At 40.0% G+C, this 19,567-nt stretch overlaps 1 protein-coding gene across 2 annotated transcripts in view; it reads left to right on the forward strand.

The window, feature by feature from the left end:
* The first annotated feature begins 13,232 nt into the window (after positions 1-13,232).
* The window catches only part of LOC121626933 (sorbin and SH3 domain-containing protein 2-like), a 47,385-nt gene continuing 41,050 nt past the window's right edge, over positions 13,233-19,567 (forward strand). For both annotated transcript variants that reach the window (XM_041965690.1, XM_041965696.1), the window contains exon 1: positions 13,233-13,249. The gene's annotated coding sequence lies outside the window, so the exon portion shown is untranslated. The remainder of the gene's footprint in view (positions 13,250-19,567) is intronic.

The raw sequence follows: 19,567 nt of genomic DNA on the forward strand, positions 1-19,567 counted from the left end.
CATTTAGAAATTAAATAATATCTAGAGTAGCTTTACACTCCAGCACATTATAAGAGGGAGAGATAGGCAGAGAAATTAGCACTCTGGTAGCCTGAAAGCATCCTCATGCCCTGCTGTTGTAACTGCAGTGTTTGACTCATGTTCATTATTGTCTCTGCTGGTGTGAGCTGCCCCTGAATGCCTGACAGCTGCTGACTCCTCTCCTGAAGAGAGAAAAACACCAAGGTCTGCCTGACTCTGTGCCACGCAGATGTGCCGAACATGAAATATTGTCTGTAATTTGACAGTAACTGACAATGTCAGCTTGGCAGCTTGAAGAGGAGAGTCTACTCAATATGAGGACACTGGAAACCTGATTTACAGACAGTGAAGTCTGTGTTTATTTTACAGTGTTATATATGTTAAGTTTTACATGCAGGGGGTATTAGCTATGCTAGTGGCTGGGTTTTTTTTTGTACAGGACTGTTCAGGGCCCGACGGGTAAGGCAAGATTGGGATACAAACTTAAAAATTATGTTCAGGTTCAGTAACGTTGGCTGGCTGACACATGTAATCCGGTTTAACAGGCAAGCTGTAGCCATGGTAACAGCAATTTTGTGACAAGGTAGCACTCAGTGCTTCAACTTACGTTAATTGTGTCAAGGTCGGGTTTGGACAATTAAAAAAATGTTTAGTTTCGGGCTCGGGTCAGGCCCGGTTGCTACTATCTTGGACTTGATTTAGGCCGGGACATAAATATGCAGCCTGAGCCGCACCCTAGTCTCCCCCTACTCCTCAGAGGAATATCTATGTCTTACGCTTCCCTGCTGTTGTACTGTACGTTGTCTTTGTGTGTTTGCATTTCGATGCTGAGCAGGTGGTTGTATTAGAGCTTTTTTGCTGAAAATAGCTGCCAGTTGGATAACAGGGCTTTTTAAGAATGGAATTTCAGGGCAATACAACCAAAATCACGAGCTAAAAGAGGCTAAAAAGCTCGCTATGAGTGACCCTTTGTACATTACACATAATCATCTGATCCATTGTTATTATAAATATATTAATTTGTGGAGATTTAAAGACTATGCAAACAATAAAAATACAAGTCTTCAGCATTTACCTTTAATACATATTCAGACTTTAAGTTATTGAAAATTACATAAAGTTAACACATTATTTATTATATGGTATGAATGGTTGTTTAAGTCTGTTATCCATCAGTGCATATTTTTCAGCGCAGGCTGTTGCAAAACTTGATTTCCATTTATTCCAGTGATAAAATAAAAATAATTCCTGCCCTGCACTTTGTCTCTATATACTTTTCATTTATATTGTGCTGCTATTACGTAACAGGTTCACCTTCTGTCAGCTATAGATGTTACAGACATTAACTGGAAATGATCTTAAACAGTATAATGTGAATGTTTGGTCTATATCTATGCCTATATCTTCATTTTAAATGATTTATTCAACTCATAAAATGCAGTGTCATTCAGTGAAGATTCCCATGAGGTAATCATGTCTAGACAGGTAGACAAATGATGATGTCAACTTGTATAAGCTCAGAGTTAGCCTATGACTCTTATCTAGCGTCTCTGTTCTTCTGTGTCCTTCAGTGTGTCATTTATTATTCTGTAATCCTTCATCTTCTTCATCTTCCACCATTTTACTCAGTTCTGTTCTGTCAGCGTCTCCCCAACATCTGTCATAACACCGTAGCGTCAGCGTTTATATGCAAAATGAAGCGTCATGAGTGACACTGGCATTTTCACCGGGGACTGTTGACTCTTTTTGATTGATATCGCAGGGTGGGCAGGCAGAGGCCAGGGTGAGTGCTGGCTTAGATGAAGTGTAATTTGTATTTTGGTGTTTGAGTGATGGTTGGTTGACAGAATTCAGCACTTTGTTCTCTTCACTGCACCACCGTAGGGTGGGGATTGACCCTGTTAATGTTTTAGCAGCCAATTACGCTTAATTATGCTAAATATCTGAGTAACACCAATTAATGAAGTAAAAAGGAGGCAAATGAGAAAATGTAACGACAACGTTAGCACGACTAATAATAATAACCAATAAACAGAAGGTCAAGGATTTAACTGCACTTTCTGGCACTGCTAAAGAAAGAGATGATGCAGGACCCTACATCAGCAGCCTCGTTCTCTGGCAGATCTGATTTGACATTTCACCTGGTCAGCTCTTAGACATCAAAGCAAATCTGGAATGTAAGTGGAAGTGGCATGATGTCATTGCCAGAGTATGTCCTCATGCACTCATATGCCATCCACCCATTCAGCAACACTGTACTACTTTAACACTGGCCAGACGAGTGAACCTCAGTATCAGCCGTTCCAAATGTGGATCTCTTTGGAAAGCAACAGTGGAAAGATATGAGACAGTGCCACTGCTCAGATAATAGAGTTATTTTCTCACAAGGTCCATGTGCCGGCCTGCTCTCTTTTATTGTGGGCTATTCTAAGAGAGGCCCAGAGGGTGCGGTGGTAGTATATGTAAGGGCTTGGACATTAGATAATTGCAGACATGAAGGAGATGAGGGTAGGAAGCGGCAGCCATAAAAGCATGACACATGGTTGATGATGTCACATTCTCTAAGATAGGCTTCATGTTGCCATCCTAAAAGGGAAATACTATTATGGGAAGCATTGTTGCACATTTGCATTCGGATGGAGGTCTGGCACAGAGTCAGATACTTCATGTGGATTGTAATGTAGCATTTATTTTATTTTTTTTACGGTGGTCAGCTTCAGCTCTATCAAAGGCCAGCTTTCGGATTTCACTCACGTCAACACTTGACTCCACTTGATGAATGTTGCACAGTGGTGGCACCTCTGCTACCTCTGCTTAAAGGCCATTCTTAGCTCTCAGATGGCGTGGGGAAGGATTCCTGTGACTATATGTAGTGACACAGTCCAGGAGGCCTCGCTATCCTGGTCGTCTATTTCGTCACAGTTGTGGCATGATGCTACACCTAGCAGTGCATGCTGGCCCACTGGTCTGTTCACCACTTTGGCTAACTATTGGACATTTTATCATTATGCCTGGCTAATACATCGATTCATGGTCATGAATGGAGCCTACTGACCCTGGTGTTTTACTCTAGCGCCGCCATGAGTGTCATTTTTTTTTGGTTTCTTAGTGACATGTCTCAGCAGCTATGGAATAGATTGCCATTACATTTGGTCACATATGACCCCCTTAAGGATGAATTCTACCAATTTTGCTGATCCCTGAACTTCCACCATCAGGTCAAAATTTTATGTAATGCCACCCATACTACTTATGACCAAATACCTGCAAAATTAAAATGAATGACAGCCACAGCTGTACTTTCCGTTTACTCATAATTAGCAAATATTAGCATGATAGCGTGTGATGTACAGTATTGAACATTATACCTGCTGATGTTAGCATAGCTGACATTAGCAATAAGCTCAAAGCACTGCTGTGAAGTATAGCCTCACAGGCTGTACATGCTTGTACACAGTGCAATACACAATCAGTGTAGATATGCGTACAAAATGGAAGGAAACAGTGTAAAAATTACACTTCAGGTTGAGGTTAGGCGCATGATTAAAATAGAAGTATATTTGCTCTGTCAACATGCATGAGACGGACGGTTGAAAAAACGTGTCTTAAATGGCTCCTGTGCAGACACGTTAGTCTTGTTCTATAATGTGCTGTAATGCCCCAAGCTCCACCCTCCGTATGTCTGCACCTGTATCACCTATGGACCACTGCATACCAGACATAATGTATCGTCATCATGCTCCCTGGCCCTGTCAGAGTGACTGCTAAGAGTATGTCTGTGGACAACATACCACCTATAAAAAGGCACCTACTTGACAACACTAAGATTCAGTAAGGGCTGCCTATACTGCACATAAGAGCTGGTGATAAAAGACCAAATGCATGCATGCATATGTGCACACACACTCACAGATCACTCTTGTTGATGGTTCAAAAAGGTCAGCTATCAATATCAGTCTAAATTTGTACACCTTAACTGTTGACAGAGGAAAGAGTTCTTTATGCATGTGTTAACAAAATAACACTGCAGCTTTAATACTGCTGATTCGTTGTTTCTTGTTAGTGCAACTTAAAGTATTATTTACAACTAGGGTGACATGTTAATTAACCCAATAAGAAATTCCCTCGTCCTGCAGTTAAAGCATTTAACAGTAAAACACAGTTAAGAATATTCAATATACTAAATCATCTGACAGAAAAATCAATATGGAATATAAATACAATGAACTTATATTATACATAAACAGAAAACTAGGTTATCTACAAATGAAAAGCATTTTTTTTAAGCAAACAAGGTCGTTGTAATTGAATTACCTACTACTTACATTATTAGGATAAGCATTGCAAGTTATGCTGCTGTTTAGCTGATGACAGGAGTTAGCTTAGCACAAAGCAATTGAGCTGATTAGGTGAATGACACTACAATGAGGGCTCAGAAAAGATTGTATTTGTCAGATATTTACATAAGAATTGATGCATTCCTAAAGTGTCATTTTTATAAGGTGAAAGCATCGTATCTTTGCTTTGTGGCCGATTCCATATCAACTCAGTAGACCATCTCTAACAGGCCTCTAAAGGCTTTAAGAATTCATAAGCAATATGGCTTTTGCTTTTCCCACTTCAAGTCTACAGGTCCATATCTGATATTGCACATTTGGAATTAGTGCAAAAGGTAGATGGATAGATAGATTTTGTTCGGGACCTGTCGGTTTATCTGCTGTTTATCTCCAGGTGCACCAGACTGTACACAGAGGACAGGCTACTCCTGCTATTTCCTTTAAAACAAAATCAAAACAACGTGATAAGTAAAGGCTATGTTTTCTGCAATGGTCACAGGACATCTAGCACTGACTATAAAGGTCCACCATCCACTCTGTAAATAATTTAACAGGTCGGTGTGTGTGTGAGAAAGAGAGAGACAGACAGACACAGAGGGGGAGAATTCCCCAGTTAAGCCATCAAATATCAAGACACGGTCCAGTTGCTTTGCTTAATAAAGACAGTGTTAAACAAATACAGTTTTGTTAGAGGGCAACACCTAAAGAGACAAAACCATAATTCAGCCTCTGGCATTTCCCAAACAAGAGCAGAGGACCTCACAGCAAAAATGTCACTTTTAATTTAAAACGCTGTGTGTTAAAACCAAAGCCACGCCAGTGTCGATATAAATCCACACCTATCACGGTTTAACACTTTCAGATCATTACTGGATTTTGCTGCCACAAAATTATGTCAGCTCTGAACTGAAAAGTCAACACTTGCCATGTTAACACAGAAACATTCGCTGTGTAGATGCACCACAATGATTAATGATTGGTAGAAGCAAAGTACAAACACTCATTTATCCACAGCACCACACAACACTGTAGTTATACTATAATTTGTTATCCTATCCACTAAGGAACAAATTCAAAAATAATTCACTTTTTTGTGGTCTACAAGGAAGTCAAGCAATAAGTGTCCACAAACAAAAAGTCTACCATATCCTACTGTGCCTGATAGTAATGAACTTGAGTCATATAAATATCCCTTTTTAACCTACATCCTACATATGAAGAATTTCTTTGCAAAAACAGATAGAAGCCATTCTTAAAATGAATAAACCAGCACCTGATTGATATCCCCTGAAAGGCACAAAAAATACAGATGGAGGAAAATTAATGAAAACAGACCCTTCAGATGCTACAGATAATTAGCTTGCACTTCTAAGATACAGTACATTATGAGGACAATGTAAACATGTGTGTTATTTTGGCTCAAAATGCAGGTTTACCTGAGGTTTCTCTTTTTCAACTCTAGAATGTGTAACTCAATCCTCAAAACACAGGTGAGGCCTACCTCAAATGGCTCAGCGGGCATATTCTACAAGGAAGTCAAGCTATAACTTACTTGTCATTTATATATAGCTTAACATTTCCCTTCAAACGGTTTGATGACACCATGATATGCTGCCAGGGAAACACACACAAATGTTGGCATAGCTCTAGCTTATTCCTAGCATGGGTCTGTGAATCACTCACTAACCCTGACTATATTATTATCATGTTCTAGCCATTAACAGAGCCCATAGCCCCCATAAACTTGCAGCCCCTCACGGCTGGAGTCGGTCTGGTGTGCGTTTCTACCGCAGATAGGAAGGTAAAGTGGCACTTTCCTGTTAGCAGTGAGCTTTACACAGGCCCAGTGTCCCAACGTCCTCTCCGCGAGCGACTGATTGAACCGCGGGCGTTGCCATGGCTACACGCAGATCCAATGAGAAGCTCGCGGTAGACTGTTGCTGAATGAACATAACAGTGGCCATTTTGCGCACAAAGCTACGGCATCATTCAATAAACATAAAAAACGGAAGCGGGAGGCAGGTTCAGCCCATTTCTGGACCGACGCGAAGAGCCGGGAGAGCAGTGCGGGACCGCGGTGAGACTGGCGCTCGTACTCAAAAGACAGAGAAACGGCATGCGGTAACTAATTGTGCCGCCTCTTCCGCGGAGGTTCACGTCGTGAGGAAAGGGGACAGGACTGCTTCACCGCATTGGTATCCGAGCCACAGTGACCCCCCGAGAGAGGGAGCAGCCTTTAGTTAGCTGACCCACACCGGCGACATCCATGCGCGTCGAAAAACAGGTGTACGGTTTCATCACACGGACACCGCACTAGCTTCCGAGCCTTTGTAGCTCGCCTTGTTTGCGACGGTGTACTTATGTGCTTGTTCCGACTTTTCACATGGAAGAGGCTGCTTACCTGACGATATGTTGAGGAATTAGTCGACTGGGGCGGCAGTCGTTTTAAGGTAAGACACACACACACGCACGCACACACACACACACACACAGTATCATTCAGTGTTGCTGAAGAGCTAATATCTTCTTCTTCCGCGCCGATTTTAGCGGCTGCAGCGGGTCTGACCAAGAGCTGAATTTGGTGCAGTTTAGAGGAGATAAACAGGGTATTTTGAGTGTTTTTAAGTGCGTTACAAGCTACTATGACCCTATAGTTGTAATCAATGTGAGCAGGGCAAATGAATCAGCTCGTCCGGCATGCGGTAAGGTCGCTACGAAAGTGCATTCCAGTGAACTGCTGTTTCCAGGGCATTAAAGGAAGATGCGGTCAGAGCTGCGAAGATGTTAAACACTCAAACCAGAAGCGTTTAAAATGTGGAGAAAAAAAGAAATATTCCTTAACATTAGCAGCAGCCCAAACACTGCCAGCATGAGAGACGTTCAATAACAAACAGGATGCTTGGTGGTAATAAGCATGAATTGAGATATCCATGTTTAACCTACATCCCAAATGCTTGGGATAATCCCTATTGTTAGCTTGCACTTCTGCGGGGCAGTTCAGTATTTTACGTGCAATGATGAAAAACACTAATATAGCAATTACAGCTGAGTTTTGTATTGTGCCCTGTGGAGTTACTTGTTTTATGGTATCAACACTAACCCACTAGTACTGTACATTTGCTACACCTTATGAGGATGGTGTATTATGAAGGCCCATGCCTCACATGGGCAATGTTAAGTCAATATTGAGCTACAGTTTTTCCCTCATTCCTTCTACCAGTGGGTTTGTTGCATTCACCTGCTATTAAAGTCTCTCATCACTCTTGGATGAAAACCAGCGGGGCTCTGACTCCTGAGTCCTACTGCAGTAGTGCATTTTATGCCGTATTTTAAGACTAATCTGTTCCTGAGTTCCCTGTGTTCTATCCCAGATCTGACATAAAGCAGTAAGGAATAGTTAGACCCTGTGTTTCATTGGTGCTATCTGCTAACTGGTAAAAAAGGATGATGTAATGAGGGAAAAAATAAAAAGGACAGCAGCAATAGATGGTATCTGTAAGACCCATTTGAATGCTGTTTGAACAGGGAGAGTGGGGTGGTGTCCAGGATGCACAAAGCGTAACCTTATCACTCCGGGAACCTCATACTGCTCCCAGTGTGGGCTACCTGGCCTGTGTGTGTGGGCTTAACTGGATGATATCTTTGATGTAGGACTTTATGTATTTCTATGAACGCAGACTTGGGTCTGGGGTAGAGGAAGCGACATAGCAGGATGCAACATGACAAGCAACAGTTGGCTGCTATCCATCTCATGGGAGGCTGCTACACCAATAAACAGTCTCTCACAGAGGCTTAAATATACACACTTAATGGACGATCATAGCATTTTGACTTGATTGATGAGCCGGAGAGTATGTCTCTGTTAGCGTTAACTCAGTTGCACCTGCCAGTTTAGAGTTACTGAGAGAGACTGTGTGTGTGTGTGTGTGTGTCTGTGTGTGTCTGTGTGTGTGTGTGCGTGCATGCATCTTTGAGTGAGAGAGGCAGAGAAGGGGAGAGGGGAGCGAAAGGGGATCAAGGCAGGCCATCGGGGAATAGGAGAATGTGATACATTTTCTCCTGAAAGTACAGAATGTAAAAGGAGGTTACAACTCATGGTTCACTTTCTTTAGCTCCCGCTCTCTGTCACTCTCTTAGTCTCTCTCTATCTCAAACACAAACACGCTTCTTTTTGATTCTCCTTTGTCTGTTTACTGCCTTGTTTTGGTGCCCTCTGTTTTCTCATTGTCCCTCTGGTTTGTTTTCTTCCTTCATCATCCCCTCTTTCTGCTGCTTCAGAAGCTGATGTCATGGCTCAAGTGATGTGTGAAAAGGCTTGCCTAAGTCTTAGTCTCTCTGATAATAGGGGCTGCCTGCAGGGCATGCATACTCCCTGAGCTCTCTCAATGACCAAGCTGTTTGATGATGGGGACTTTTTTTTACCTTAACTGCAAAGCCAGTTTCTTTTATAAAATATAACTTTGTTGTCAAGCTTGGGGATTGATTGATTGGGATGATCAGTGATTCTGGGTCAGTTTGAGTCGAGAATGCTGCAATAATGTTGGATGTTTCTATTAATTGATAAAGTAATTATTAAGGAGTTCCGCTTTTCAAGTACATATTAACATCATATTGTGGGAAAACTACTCTCAAGACAATTTTCCAATGACAAAGCAAATATATATAATTATATCTTGCTTTTTTGCTACTGTTATAATTGCAATACCTAACAATGAACACAGGGGGAACCACGTCATATGCCACACAGGCACTGGTATATACACATTAACAATAATCAGATGTGGAGAAATAAATTTTCAGTGGCAGAGACAGAAAAAGAGGATACTTAAGAGAGTGTATATTGACATAGATAAAGTTTGCATTCTTTTTGGCTGCTTTCATTTAAAATCTGTTAAAGTTAACAAAGATATACCCTGAACATTTAGACAACAACACCTGCTGAGGTGGGTTAGTCTTACTAACATATTTGCAATATATGCTGTGACAAAACAGAACTGTTATCAATATGTCCATGTAGTGCTAGAGCATCTTAAAACTAAAATGTATAAGGAATGAAAAATGTTAATATTAAAAAAATAATAATTGTACATCTTTACTTAGACATGTTCTTCCCAGCCAGGATGCATCCTGTATTTTTATTTGTACTTTTTATTTATCATGATATGTAAATACTAATTCAGTCCAGTGAATTTTAATTTATCCTTTTTAGCTGTAAAACAGTCACAAGTTTATCACGGCAGTGAAAATTTTTTAAAAAGCCTCTATTTAGTTGAGGATCGAGACATGCTTTAAACCGATTAGTGACAAGACACAGGAATTAAGTAGTCTGTCCTGCTAAGCTAGGATAAAGTGTTGGAGACTACCTTGAGTAAGCAGGTAGTTCAGTATTCCCAAATGCAGTCTGTTGAGCTTTATAGTATGTTAGACAGGTGTCTGCTGCCTGGTGATGGTGAATGGAGAAACACATGCATAATTTTAATGACAGTTTTTAGATTTCTGTTCATTATAAACAGAAACACCTTACTTTTTTGCTGGTATACTATTCAGCTCATCAATAGATCCACTTAGGCAATTCTGAAAGCTCTTAAAGGTATGTGTGTAGGATTTACAGTTATGGTTCCATTAGCATATAATCACCTGAAAACAAAAACAGTTGTGTTCTTGTCTTCTTAAAATGAGCCCTTTATATCCCTTTATACAGGGAGAATGGGTCCTCTTCCACAAAGTAGCCCAGAACAGACAAACCAACCACTGGCTCCAGTGAGGGCCTTTATGGTTATTTGCATTTTTCGCAGCCACCGTAGAGGAGGGTGAGACGAGGGTTGTCGAGTTGGCCACAATCTGCAACCAATTCTACACACTGGGCCTTTAAGTAGAGCTATATCCTATGTTAACATGTACAACAATTAAAAGTTCATACTTCAAAATATTTAATGAGTTAAAGTAAATGTGACTATCTGTCTGTTGTGCTGCAGAAGTGTAAGGGAAAGCTGTTTGAAGGAGCACTCGATCAATGACTGCTGTAACTGTACTCTGTCCAGCACATCAGGCCCTAAAACCTAGTGAGATTATGTTTAGCTTGTTTTGAAATGTATTTCAGGTTGCTTATTCTCCATTTACATCTAAATATTGTATATTAACTCTATCAACACAAAATACAGTGAGTTCTGCGCTCATTTTCCTGTGCGTCACGTGTCGTTCCAAAGCACCAAATCATTGGCACCAACTCTGTTGAACGATATCTTTGTGGATATATTTTTTCGTTTTTGATGTGCTCTCAGGTTTAAGTATTTTCCAGTAAGTGACACTTACTAATGTGTACATGCACAGCTCCTCTGCTTTTTATAACCTGCCACTTACTTAACTGGGAATGGCAGGGCCTTGCAGAAGCTGATAATGAATTAGGTGTTGAAACTGTACGGGTGAGAGCATGTCGACGCAGCCCCTGTAGTCCGGAGTGGCTCATAGGTCAAAGTGTCTGTGTGTTAGAGTGCGAGTGTGTGTCAGTCAATATAAAAATAGTTTGTTCTGGTACTTTAATGAGATCGTTCCTAAGCTGCTGCTGTGTAATATTGTTTTTGATTGTTTTTATAAACCATTCCTTCACATGCAAATGATAGAAGATGCTTTTCAAAGTTGCATTTTAGTTTTAATGCATGAGAGATGTGATCCAGAACTGAAAACTTATAACCATCGAACGTTAAAAACAGTTGGTGATGCTCGTTCAGATGCCGATGAAGGTCCTGTCGGTCATCTTTTGTAAAGCCTTGTGCAGACTAAAGGATAATTTCTGAAGTAAATAGATAATGATTATAACAGAGAACGAAACTTAAGTGCTTTGGCCCTTCAGTACGTTATTGGTCTCCTGATACTCCCCTGATTTTGGCCAAGAGGTTACATCATTAGCACCTGTCAGTTGTCAGCTTTTCACCATACCTCCTTGATCCTTGGCACGTGACCAGAAATTTCTGGGGCCCAGCTGCTGTTTGATCATGTGTGCTAACACACCAGTCACTGTAGTGGGCTTTGGGAACCCCAAGGTCTGGAGCTCGAGTGTTTTGGGGGACGTAGTTGTTACAGAAGTGCTACTTATCATTGGAGCTATCCGTGCCCATGTAGATGGGATTTTTACATTACCACTTCATCATTTGCACGATGACAGCAGACACAGATAGTGCTGATCCGGGACAACTCTACTAAGTCCAGCCATGCTTGATTTAAAGGTTGGCAGCATGTTGACAGTTGGCTGAGGTTGTTCATGACTTTAGTGTTTTGGCTTTGTGGATTTGTATGCATAAAGTACTTGATGTGTTGACCCATTTAAACTTATTGTTTTTGATACACTTGCAATAATGGGTCCATTTCAAATGTAGACCTGGGCTGTGGACTAACATGATGCCATAGATAGCCCACAGTTGTTTTTCTCACGGAAAATAAGTCACCACTCAGCAATCTTATCAGCATTCACTTGCCACTAATCAAGCTTCATTACCAGAGGTTAATGGATTGCCCTTGTAGCAATTGCTGAACTCTACCTGAACCCTACTACCCAGTAATTTGTTCGTTGTTGATTTTTGTGCCTGTTTTGTTTATTGTCGAGTATGGGTGTGAAGGGAGGGGGTGGTCCAAAAAAGCATATTGCACAGTAGCTGTCTGGTTGGTTTTAGGTATCCAGGGTCTAAATACAAGATGCTAATAGCGGTAGTTACATCATCATTCTGGGAATAGAAGGGAGTCTAGGGTCTAGAGGTGGTTCTGGCTGACCTCTCTGCTGTGTATATTCAGCCTGTGTGTGTGTGTGTGTGTGTGTGTGTGTGTGTGTGTGTGTGTGTGTGTGTGTGTGTGTGTGTGTGTGTGTGTGTGTGTGTGTGTGTGTGTGTGTGTGTGTGTGGTCATTTCCAAAAATATACATTCCCATATGGATTACACAGCAGTTAAGATTATTAATGACACAGGTGAGTGGACACGTTATTAGTCCATATATTTACAGCCTGACGTGACACTGACCACATGTGATTTATTTGTGATAAAAAAGAAAAAGAGTTGGTGCATCTGCATGTACATTTGCACATCTCTGAGTGACTCTTCTTCACAGATAAAGTGTCAGCAACAGAGAATGAAAAAAAATCTCATGTGAAAACATTCTGACACTCTTGTCAGTTTCTGTGTGGAGAAGTCCACTTTACATAGCCCCACACTGACGACAATGGCTACTGTGTGCCACTAAAGCCCCAGAGGGGGAGATGGGCATGTGGAGGCACTCTGACACTCCTCTCTGTGTGCTCTCCTCCACTGCTATCCTAACCCTAGTTCATTTAACCATGCATCCTTTATCAGAGGTGTACCCACCTGATGCATTTTGTACCATATAATTACAGGGTGTATGTGACTATGTTGTTGTTGGTACAGTATGTGAATGGGTGTATAGATAGAGTCTTTGCGTGCGTGTGTGTGTGCGCATGTTGTGTGGTATGCATGCATGCAAACATGTGTGCCTGTGGTAAAATAGAGATAGTCAGGCCTGTCACTTAGCCCCCACCCATATTCACTGGGGGGTAACTTTCCAGTCTCATAGACGAGCATGCCTGAGTCTGAAAATAGCCGTATCTGATCACTGCTTCACCCAAACAGGGAACTCTCTTTCTCTGTCACTCCCTCTCTTTGCCTCTCTAACTTTCTCCTCGTTCTGTTGTCTCTTTGCTTCCCAGGCATTAAACGGGGTAAGATCTGGGAATAAAGCTTGACCGGGAGGAGAGACTTATACCGAGCAGAGGGAAGAGGAAGGGAAAATCTCATCAGAATTTAAGAAGACAAAGTGAAAGGAAAAGGCCTCACAGCTCACCTATACCTGACTCTTCTTAGCAAGTCTCCAGTCTTTTGGTTTTATGACGGTAAGAGTTCAATTTTCTCTGCTTGATGGACAGTTGCACCTGCACTCTGCAGGTTGAGAGGTCAGGCTTTCAGGGTTAAATGTCACAAAAGATAACCAGACTGCATGGTTCCATTTTATAAGTAAATTATGTGCTCATGTGGGTTATTATGCCAAAGCACAGGAGAACATTATTTTTTAAGTTCTAGTGTTTAAAAGTGCATTGAAGATGAGGTATTATGGATTGACAAAAACAGGTTAATTTACCTTCCTAATTCATAAAAAGTAATTATTGTATTTTGATATCCCTTGAATGATTTACATATATTTCTGTTTTGTAATGTTCAGTAGTGTTACCTTTACATACACTCAAACAGATCATATGAAGCTGTCTGCTCATTTGTGATGTATCTTACTTGGTATGAACACATTGATGCCTTAAAGGGAATGCAAATTAAAAGAGATGTGAATAGATTTTACAATGCAAACACCAAAAAGGAATTGCATTTATCTGTCCTGCCAAAACCCACAATTATAGACTGAGAGTAGAATTTTTGTCTTTTGTGACAGTAGACAGGGGAAATGGTGTCAAATAAAACAGTGGCTGCTACCACGGACACCTCAGAAATAGCATCAGCAAATAGCTTAGATTATAGTTTTGTGGATTTTAAAGTTTTATACAAAAACCCTATGAGATATGTTGAGGCTTGAGAAAAGAAGAATGTGTGACTTTTTAACTGAAAAGGGAAAGTGGGAATTAATTGTACATACCACAGAAATCCACCTGTTGAACTTTAGTGTTTTTGTATTTTGATGGATGGAGAAATATTAAGAAGAATTTTAATTCAGTCCCCAAAAACTTTTCCTTTACCTTCCCATAATTTTGCCCCAGAATCTCATTTCCCTCCCTGTGCCCTTTTTACATACTTCCATCTCTTGTTACACACTTTTTCATGCTCTCTTCTTTCCCACTCAACAAAAGCCATGCACCAATCCCTCCATTAGACCAGTCTCAGAGGTGTTGTGGAATGTCACCTTGACCCCTTGGGTACACAATAAGGGGTGGTTCCCAGCCTTGGTTCGTAGCACGGGTTCGCTTGGTTCCCTTTCCCCCTGGACCTTACATACAGTGAAACACTTTGTCTGTTCCTTGTAAATGTCACAGGCCACCCCATTTTTCCATGGCACATGTGACATTATTGATACATGGCAATGATTCCTTCCTGTCCCACTCAAAATGAACAGATTTCTGCAGTGCTCCGAACAGGATTTCGTTGCACTTGGAAACTGTAATGACAATAAATGATTCCTGATTCTTGTAAAACCTTTTGGCAATACAGAAGCTACATTATTTGGGACAGAGATGGCTTGATTACTTTGCTGGACCTGTATCACCTGTGATGTGGGTGTTGCAAGTAAGTCAGGTTTGATGATAGATTTATGTATTTATTCGTCTGAGGTGCAGAAAGTTGTGGGTTATGTGTGTTCTGCAAAACAGGGAGCTTAGTGGGGCAGTACAGAATCTGTTTTATTTTCAGCGGCTTTACAACTATAATTCCTTTATTACTGTTAGTTTTTTTTTTTTTACCTCTTCTTCCTCATTCCTTCCTGATACTGGATATTTGTTTAACAGCTGATGTACAAAAGAACAGACATTCAAAAGGTGCCTTTACAGAATAACAGCAAACACAAGTTTCTTGAATTACAACTTTGTGTGAATATGCAAAGTTCTCTTTCTCTCTCTGTTAGCCATACAAAATACCTCTTAAAGAGGCCTTGGTATTTACACAAATACTTGTCTCAGAATTTTAAATCTCATGCATAGCGACCTCTCTCTGAGATATTTCCTGTTGTGCATCCAGTTGTGATTGTAAAGTTTACCATCTCTCTTTAACCACCTGATGAATTTAAGGAATTAAAAATGTAAAATAGTAATATTTCCTGATAATCCGGACCACCTTAGAGGGTAATGGGTCTTGTCTAATGGCAGTAAATATAGCACCCCTGCTAATCAAGGTCCTCTTATCTTCATGCTCAACACTTAACACAGGTACCTGGGGAATCCAGACTATGTATGGGGAATGTAATCTTAGCCACAGCTGATAGCCATTCTGTTTTAGTGCACCCCTTGCCTCAAATGAAAGACTATTTTCACATTTTTGTTGTTTTTGACATTAGATGTTCAAAATGTTTTTAAAGAATGAAGCATATGAAGTCTTTACTGAACAAACTCTAAATTGGAATTACATTTTCAGCTAATTTTCTTTTTAAGTTATCAAATCGTTCTGCAAGATAGGTATATTGTTCTTCAGCCTCTCATTTTTTCCTGTTGAGGTGCAATGATCCACACGTCTTCTTCACTGTCAGTCACATTTGGTCTTCGTTTTAGGCCTTGTGCATTGGTACCAGATTGTGTTCAAACTAGTGACAGAAAAGAAACTACCGTTGAATTTAAATGTTCAGTCATGGTGGGCTAGATTATAATATAGGACAGTTCAATCAGCATTTGTAAATCATGAGTATTCTTTTTAAAAAGTATAAACATGAAATATTTAAACATTGACATGTATTTAGTGTCATTGATAACTTCTTTGCTGTCATTTACAGTATGACTGTGACCTTTCTATTCTACGTGCTCATCTTTGGTCCTCTCTACACACTTGCGTGATATGGTAGTTTTAGAATAGGGCATGAAGAACTGGTTACAAAAATTCAGATTTCAAAGGAATTATTATGGAATTTAAAACTTAATTTTAAATACATTTCACTCATGTTAGTTTCAAATAAACAGTGTACTGCAAACAATTGTCATATATCTACCAGGGCCTGGCTACCTGTCTGCACCTGTAGTCATGCGCGTTGAATGCATGTATGTCTTCCCATCTCCTGATACATTTGTCCTATTAAATCATGAGTCTAGCATTATTCTCAGCCATTGCAGAGTTGCTTGACTAGCAGGTGAATAGGACATATTGCGTGATTGTCTTGTAACGGTCTCCTTAATTCAGCAAATGCTGTTCTACAAAATGCTTAACAAGGACAGGATTGGATATGTCTATTGATACAGCAAAAAGTAAACGCCAAAACATTCAAGAAACCAGTAAAGAGACTACCATCCACCATCGCTGTGGTTACAGTATCTAGCTAGTCTCCGCTGGTAACATTTATCTGTGGTTAAGTTGCGTTTCATCCAGTTCTGCTGTAAAGAATGTAGGAGGATGCTGTAGTTACACTGCACGAACAGGGACTTTGTATTTCTCCACTGGCTGCATAGAGCTCATGAGCCCTACTTCTCAATTACATTTTTTTACCTTAGTAAACAAACAATTTTATAATGAATTTATGTTCTCAGAAGTTAGTTTGAAGTCTTGTTCAATCCAGCATAATGCGCATTTTGTAAATTATGTTCCCATTTAGAGGAAAATAGATGATAAAGCAGAGTATGCTTTAAGGCACGACTTCCTTATGGTTGACTGAGTACATTCAGTGAATGACTGAGTACATTTTCAGGAAAGATAATTGTAACATTTTGGTCACGTGAAAAATGTCTTCTTCAGCATGTAATTGTAGACTGTAAGGAGTCGGCTGTTCAGTTTTTCCAGTAAGCAATTTTTGTTTTGTTTTTTTGTTCTGTTTTTTTTGCTAGCCAGAATTAGCATCCCAATTAAAATCACAGTTTAGGTGAATTACGGTTGCTCCTTGCTAACTGAGATAGCTAGCTGGTGCTAGCTATTAACTCCCCAGCTCACAGTAGTAAGTCTTATAACTTTTTTAATATTACATGGCATTATAGCAACATAGATAATCAAATAGCCCAAGGTACTTGGTTTAAGGTATGTATGTATGTAAGTGTGTGTGTGTCTGTGTGTGTGTATGTCTGTGTGTGTGTATGTCTGTGTGTGTCTGTGTGTATGTGTGTGTATATACATACATACATGCATGCATGCATGCATGCATGCATACATACATATAAACAGACATACATACATACATACATACATATTTGTATGGGTGCATCTATATCGGTATATAACATTTATATATCAAATATCAATTACTTATATCTTACAATATCGAAATTATATATTTCTTCAAATAGTAAGAGACTCTAGGCACCAGTGCACTGAAAAAATTGGGTAATACCCTAGAGGGTTAAACACTACATTTTAGACTGAAAGTGTTTGAGATTTTGAGTTGACCAGCAGTTATTCTCCCGTCACTCAACCATTTGAAAAGGCTAAAGCCATTACTGGGGACCGCTGAGTTATAATGTCAAGTCAGGAAATGCTCATGCGTCATCTTTGAAATTGCTCTGGCATTCATCACCATGTATCATTGTTCCTCAGTTTGTGCATCCAGTCATTTCATTGTAAGTCTGCTTATACGCTTACATACATAGCTCTGCAGTGCTGTAATCACCAGCCTTTGTTTCTGAGCTTTCCTGTAGTGTAGTGTATGCATCTTGGAGAAGAGGAGATGAAAGAGGTGTTGTTTAGTGATGATGCTGTGTCCCCAGACAGCTCTAGCCAGACAGCTTACGTAATACAGCATGCTAGTATCGGCTTATTTCCATTTTCACTCGTATTTGCTTCTTCAAACTTACTCCTCTACAGCTCTCATCCTCTCTGTGACATATTTTTTTTCTGTGTTAATTTTTGTTTTTTATTTGCCTTTTTTTGCTTGTCTATATGCTTTTATCACAGCTTTTTGTTTTGTCTCTCTCTTCCACTCTGTGTGTCAGTGTATACAGTGAATGCATCTTTAGTGCTGTATAGTCATGGTAAGAAAACAAACCCACAAATTGTCACATCCAATTCATTCTTCTTCCCCCATAGCCCCGACTCACAGTGCCGGGGCTTGTGTTGCATAATTGCATTAGTGCTCTCAGGCTAATGGCTCTGCTCGTTAGTGGGGTTGTGATGCAATCTGTAGAACACATGGGCCTCTGTTGTTTGCGGTATGGGCAGTGAGTGGGCACGCAGGGTCAGTGTATTGACCTTCCCTATCCATTCATACAGCCAGAGGGGGGTCTGCTAATGAGTGGCAAGGTTGAACAAACAAGGCTGATAACAGAGACTTTGTTGGAAGTGGTTGTTGTTCAACTAGTGGCAGTTATGTGGTGGTGGAACATGGTGCTGATAAAATATTCCCTATAAGATGGCCTGCATCTAACAACAAACAGCTTTGTATTTCTGTGAAAGAGACGTTTAAAACAGTGCATTGCATGAAGACTCATTCAATATGACATATTAGTTTTTAGCAATTAGCTATCAGAGTTTTTAGTACTGCATTAAAACCCATATATGTACTATATAATATTTATGTTGATGTAAACCCTGGACCGGCTGAATACTGACCGTATTTCTGACTGGCCGCAGAGTGTTGCCTAAACCCTTTACAAAGGCCTGTCTAATACGTCAAAAAATGTGTGAATGTTCCTATTTAACATTTTTGGCAAGTGACCAGGGAATAAGCAGGATAATCGTTCTGATGTGTGCATCAAAGGATTTTAATACTGCAGCTAAGAAGAACCCTCAGCAAGGATTTAAACATCCTTAAGTCCTTAAACACGTCTTGATACGGATTTAAACTTAATGTCAGATTCTTAAATTAATTTTGATTTCATCATGGCGGAAAGCTGTTTTTTTTACGACTATAGCGAAGATGCGGTTTTTTAAAAAACTTGGTTTAATTTATTCACTTGCTTTTATGGAAATACAAATTCAGATGCTCATATGGAGTACCGGCCGTCAAGTTACTATAGCCTTGAAAAAATCAGAATAGCTTTATTATTTATCAATGTATCATCAAGATGAATAGGTCCACTGTAGTATATGGCTACACTCCAGTAGGATGGCTTACTGTTGAGCCACTAACATGTCAAGAAAGGAGGTTTGGGAATGGGAGACAACAAGCGACAAGTTGTCTTCACAGCAGCTGATGTAATGCTCTCCTGCTCAGGGGCTTGCAGGGTTTATAAAAACTGTCACATTTGATCTGCTCATAGTAGCTTAAAGTAAAGCATTATATGCATCATAGCTGCCTGTGATTCAGACTTTAAAATAAAGAGGTCGTAGGATGTAAATGTTGTTTATTTAAGTTCACTGTTTTGAAATTTTAACTACTAAACCCGATAAAGTACAGTTATCCGTCTCCTGTACTGTGTACTGAATTATATACTGTTCAAATGTTTACTTGTTTTGCTGAACATACATGGATACTTGAAGTACAAGAAATACTTGACCACTGAAGCACAACGGGAATTTCCTTATAGTTAGACTCTTATTTTGATTCTCAAGCCTTTCTTTTTTTCTTCTTACCACAACCCTGCACTCCCCAC

This window comes from Chelmon rostratus, chromosome 3 (genome assembly GCF_017976325.1).
Source record: "Chelmon rostratus isolate fCheRos1 chromosome 3, fCheRos1.pri, whole genome shotgun sequence".
Lineage (NCBI taxonomy): Eukaryota > Metazoa > Chordata > Actinopteri > Chaetodontiformes > Chaetodontidae > Chelmon > Chelmon rostratus.